The sequence below is a fragment of the Tribolium madens genome, unplaced genomic scaffold, assembly GCF_015345945.1.
Source record: "Tribolium madens isolate multiple individuals breed KSU strain unplaced genomic scaffold, Tmad_KSU_1.1 Scaffold_19;HRSCAF=116;Tcas5.2_LG9, whole genome shotgun sequence".
NCBI classification, from domain to species: Eukaryota; Metazoa; Arthropoda; class Insecta; order Coleoptera; family Tenebrionidae; genus Tribolium; species Tribolium madens.
Window position 1 is genome coordinate 9,388,408 of NW_025400983.1, and position 6,000 is coordinate 9,394,407.

Below are 6,000 nucleotides of genomic sequence, written 5' to 3' on the forward strand. Positions count from 1 at the left end.
CATTATTTATCGTCTTGACATTAATCACTTGTCACCGTCGAAAATTTATTGTCTTCAAGAATGTTGCATTGGACGTGTATGTTGAACTGTACGAGAACACAGCGTTAACACCTTTTTATTAGCGAGGCTGTAAAACGTAATTTTATTTACTGTCCTATTTAATTTAATATGTTTCGAAATCCGTTATCTGCATGAGGTGCAAGATATAATACAGTAGGAAGACGTAGGTACTGACATGAGACACCAATAGGGCATTACTCCGAATCGGTGCATAATTTTTGCCTTTTTTTAATTTCCTTTCATTATTTATTCGTTTCAAAATCAATCAGTGAAGCAGTGGCGGGTCGGAAGGCTCAGCTGGACGGTATTTATGGGGAGTGATTACAGGTTACGAATGATTTAGGAAGACGGGAGAACGCCATCTTGCCGCCTGGTGATATACTGGCCGTCGACACGCCATCTGACAACTTCTAATCACAAATCAAAACTTAACAGTCCGATGAGTCCCAATGGCTCGGAAGACGATTCGGAATATAACTAACTGTGACTATAATATCATTTATCGATTATTTTACTACATACAGGTTTCTATCTCGGTTATTAACAAATAGAAAGCAATAGAAATTAATATTGTTTTTATGATTTGTACAGGGTGTTCCTAGTTTTAGGGCCGACGCAAAAATAAATATTTCTACTTGGTTAAAAAAGATCTTTGATGTATATATGATAAAGGATTAAATACACTTCAATTTTATGTTTTGATATTGTACATACAAAATTTTTAGCGTATGGCAGTGAAACCTTAAAAATCAAATTTACAGTAAGAAATTTCAATTAACTGGAATATTTTCTACATAATGATTTTTTTTTGTATTTGTGAAAATAGAATATTGATAAAGTTGATAGGTTTTAAATAATTAACATTTTAATATTAAAAATCTTGTGTGAACATCACACGACTTTCATTATCCTACTTATTTGGAAAACATCTTTACGACAATAATTTAGTGTTGGAAATCCAAGTAGCAAATCTAACGTTTGCGTTAGTGCCATCTGCTTGATTAGACGCGAAATAGATCATAGTTGTCGCGGGTTCGAGTCTGCGGTGCAATTTTTTATTAGTTCGGTACCCATTATTATTTTTATTTTATCATATTTTACTGTTTAATAAGGTACTTATATTTCATGATTCTAAATAATTTTTATCCCCATAAATGTATTGTATCTTTAACCGTACAGTTACGGCCGTTGAAAACTAAGACACTTTGACAAATAAAAAATTTTGTTATTGTAGAATGCCTTGAAACTGAATGTCATTCAAATATTACGAATCAGTGTCGTAGAGTATAAAACTACTTCAAAACAATGAATTTAAGTTTATTAGACAGAAATAACTACAGTATTTTATTGTAACACCATTCGAATTTTAAAAATTAAAACTAACATTGTTATCGTTGATGAAAACCTTATTTACAGTATACAAATTTTGAAAATAGCAAATAGAATGCCAAAAGTTACTGTCTTAGTTTTCAAAGGCCGCAACTGTACATACACTAAAAATTTTGAAGAATATCAAAGCATCAAATTGAAGTCTATAGTATGTATGGATTAAGTTTACAAGAGGAAAAAAAATTTTTATCTTTGATTTTATGCCAAAACTGCAAAAAAATTCTTTGCTTCATCTGAAATGAGCAAATCTGTAATTAAACTTTCATTCTTGTAACTCTTTAGAAAGACAAGTTAATTTTTCTCTTGATTTTGGACTTTTTTCTCTGCTTTTTAAATCCCTTTACATTAGCGGTTTTATTTTTTGTCATTGACGTTACTTTGACAGTTTTCGCAAGTTAAATAAAAAAAAAATGTACCTATGTGAAAAACATAACTTTGATAAAAAGCAACTCAAACAAACAGCTTTATAATAGAAAACAAAGTCATTTTTCACAAGAACTATCATTATTTAATTAATTGCAAAGTGACATATATTGTCAAATAATTAAAACCGCCAATGTGATAGGACTTAAAAAACACAGAAGTCCATTTTTGTCTTATTGTATTTTGTAACAGCCCCTTCTTGAAGGAAAACTTCCTCGGGAGATTTTGGTCTATTTACATAGCACCCTGTATGTATTATATTATAAAAATCTCTGCCTTTTACATCATTTATTTAAAAATGCTTTTTTGTATTACATGTATTATCATTCTAAGAAAGGCATAGAGTAGGTAATACTTCTTCAGCAAACGCCGAGGCAAACATCTATAAGAGGGCAGCACAGGTTAAACCCTCTACATTTTAATAGTCTTCTTCTGTATAAAAACCTGTACACTGTAAGGCTTCTCCACTCTGGTTTCACTTCAAAACGAATAAATCTTTCGCCTTTTACTAAAGATTTCCGTGGAGTGGAACAATGCAAATGAGTCTATAACAATTTTTTGATGCCCGGCTTTTCAACTGGGCGATAATCCAATTACAAGCAGAATTTTACAAAAAAATTATAATTCAACTAGTTCACAAACTGTAGTTTTGTTGGACGCATATGCAAATACAAAGACGAGTCGAAATCCACTCAAACACCTTTCAATTGACAGACGTGGTGGGTACAAAATTTTTCTTATTCTTTAGGTATTCGTAATAGGTAAATGCTAGTTCAATAAACTGTTTGCAAAAAATAAAGACAAAAAAATTAAAATCGAAGATTTTTTTTTATTTGAGAAAACGTGGAATATAAATATTTCATAACTATGTATTTCAGGATAAATAGGTTTCCGGTATAAATAGCAACTGCCAAGAGTGATTACTGATTAGCTAATTGGAATTAAGCGGCCCTTGCTGGTGGCAGGGCATGTGTGCATGTGTTTGAGGAGTATCAATCAGCAGGGCATCACCTGACCGAGTGCGCCCATACAAATTGCCTCATTTCAAGCCCGAACAACGGCCTGCAAGACAGACAGACACATTGGACATATTTATTGCGCGCCATGACTGCTGACTTATTCTTTCTGCTCCTCGTGACCATATATTTATCCTGCAAGAAACACTCCGAACCGATCATTTCCACCACCGTTTTTTGGTATTTCTTAATAACTTCGGCATCTGGTTTCGCTCTAAATCAATTTAGCTTCTGACAAATGCTAAGTGGTGCGTTTGCGTCCGATCACAGACTAATAAAATGTGCGATAAAGGACGTTGTTGGTTGGGCGTCTTCGTCTCGCTGATGCCGAATTTGTTCGTTCTTCTTCTTCTTCATTTTCGTAGGAAGCCGGCGACGAGAAAGTCGCGGAATGCCGGTCGAGTACATTATGCAGTGCCCACTTCAGCCCAATTACAAGCGCGACATTCACCGGTGTCATCTTAAATAAGTCCACTCTCTGATACAGCACCACACCTTGCCACATACGTTCTACTCTTTACTGCGCCTTTTTACCGCACGCATTGTTTGATAACCACCTGCAATAGACTGGTTAATATGACACGGCAATAGGGGGCAAGCTCGAATTATATTGTTCGCATGTGAAGGCTTCGTTACCCATGTCTTTTTAGCCTACACGGCAGCATTGCACTATCAATGCGAAACGTGTTGCTTCTATCTACTATCGGATTGTGCTTATTAATTAGTTTAAATACACGATTCATTTTAAATTAATGGAAATTAAATTGAAATCGAGCGAATTAATACTTACTTACCACCGTTATTTATTTACCACACACCTAATTACGGATTTATAATGAAGAATTAATTGGAAAAACGAAATTTGCACAATGCACGATCTTTCTTTTTCTGATTTTTCTATAATAATTAACAAAAACAAATAACCTTTTCTCAATGAGACTGCAACGACAGATTAGGTTTTTACAAACTCACCTCTTACAAAATTTTGCAATATTTAGATTTTTCATAAAGTAAAAAACAAATAAACAAAGTGAAAGTTTTGCATAGTAGCCCAGTCAAATTAGACAAAAATAGGGCGTTTGGTGGAAAAAAATCCTCTAAAGTTGGAATTTTTTTAAACGTTTTCTTTACACTTGGGCAGACATATATTAAAAGTCCCCAAGGGTGGGGGCCGAGCTCGAGGAGGGAAAGGGGGTTAAAGGTGTCTTTTTTTGGTTTTTTGCTTATATCTCGGATATATGTCTACCCAAGTGTAAACAAAGCGTTTTAAAAAAGTCCAACTCTCTAGGATTGTTTTCTACCGATTTGTTTAATTTGACTCGGCTATAGTTTATTTATGAATGAAATGAATTTTATTCGAAAACGTCACAAAACTGATCCTTGTTATGACACAAGGAGTAGGCATTTTACAAAAAAAAACAGAAATATGTATGTGTTAGACATAATGCAGTTTGATTGTCAAAGGGGGACTTAATGCTAAGGTGAAAAAACTTTATTTTGATATTTAAATATCTATTAATAAACATTTGTACATGTTGGACCTCTTCCTCATCTGCACATGCGCATTTTTTCATGAGTTTTAATGAGTACTTGGTTGGTGGTGTGACTTCTTTTGAGTAAAAATTCTTCTGGCAGCGCTTATTTCTGTTATTTTGTAATGTGTGTCAAAAAATTTCCCCAGGTTAAAGCGCCAATGGAAATCAGTTGATCTCAAAAATGCCCAAGTGAGAAAAGGATTATTTCTATCGAGACGGCGATGATGCTTCAGCAATTTCTGGAGAGGTACATTGCAGATTACTGGCATTCGACATTTTGCACTATTAACTGCAGTAGTCATCCACTAGTTAAATCAATAAACCCTTTCAAAAACCTCAACACAAATTCCGATACTATGAATTTTTTTGCCTCACTACGTTAGGAAAAATAAACGTTCAGCTTCACCATATGAACTATGATTCTTAATAATCTATGAATCTTAATAACATAATATCCTACCATTTTCTAAAAACTTTAGATGTAGGTATTTATAAAACGTTAAAAAAACGTTAGGCAATAAAATAAAAAATAATTACCTATACAGGGGTAAAAATCGTAGGTATCAACTGTATTTAGAGTTGTATGATAGACGGTTTTGTGCCATTGAGGATCTTAGATAGTTTTTAATCAGTTTTAATTTCGAAAAAAGCCTTTTGCTACATGCACTTGTTATTGGTAAAGTAAGAAAATTATTTAAAGCTGTTGCTACGAATATTTGAAAAAACAGATTCTAAAGAATATTTAGGTATAAATGTTTTCTAAAACTATTACTTGGTTTATCACTTCATAAGACTTAGCTTGAACAAAATTAAGTAAAAACTTGAGACTGCAGGGGCTTACTTCGCCTATACCTAGTTGAAGCACTGTATCATAGATCATTATTATTTTTTCAGATGCGCTTATAAAAATATGATGTATTATTTAAAAATCGATAATTTGTATAAATAAAAAATAAATTGAAATAAATACATAATCGGAAAGTTTAACACGTGTACCTATACATACTAAATGTTGTAAAAACAAAAAAAATCTTATTCAAATTGAATGTCGAATAAGTTTATTTAACCTAGAAATAAATACTAATTGTGACTATTTGTTTACCTTACCACAAAATAAAATTAAGAAGTTTGGACGTTCTAGAAGTAAAAACTTTTTACTGTTGTAAAAATAGCTTTAAGGCATTCTCTATTAAAAAAAAATAACAATTTAAAAACCGTAACTTTTAAACAAAGAACCAAATATTCTTGAAGTTTTTAAATTTGTTGATCTACATTAAATATGCAAACAATTGATCCGAAGTTGATAGAACACCTGTACCTATAATATTTTATACGATTTTTTCATAATTGTTTACAATTTACTGTAAAATTGCAAACACTGCCACCATGTTTGCGTGTTGCAGGCACCGAATATATCAATCCACCATTTTCTTGTGTGTAGATTTCAGTTGGAGAAGAGCAAGGCATTCAATAGCTCCAACTTGATTGACAGAACAACAGAACAACAATCGACGAATAAGAATCAAATATTTTTATGTGTGCAGCGTGAAGCTCGGTTGGTTATTTATGTTCTCAAA

The 6,000-nt window shown here is 32.6% G+C and overlaps 1 non-coding gene across 1 annotated transcript; it reads left to right on the forward strand.

The window, feature by feature from the left end:
- The first annotated feature begins 2,336 nt into the window (after positions 1-2,336).
- LOC123016110 lies at positions 2,337-2,456 on the forward strand. Its single transcript, XR_006413426.1, has one exon. It is a non-coding gene; the product is annotated as a U5 spliceosomal RNA (small nuclear RNA).
- Positions 2,457-6,000: the final 3,544 nt, after the last annotated feature.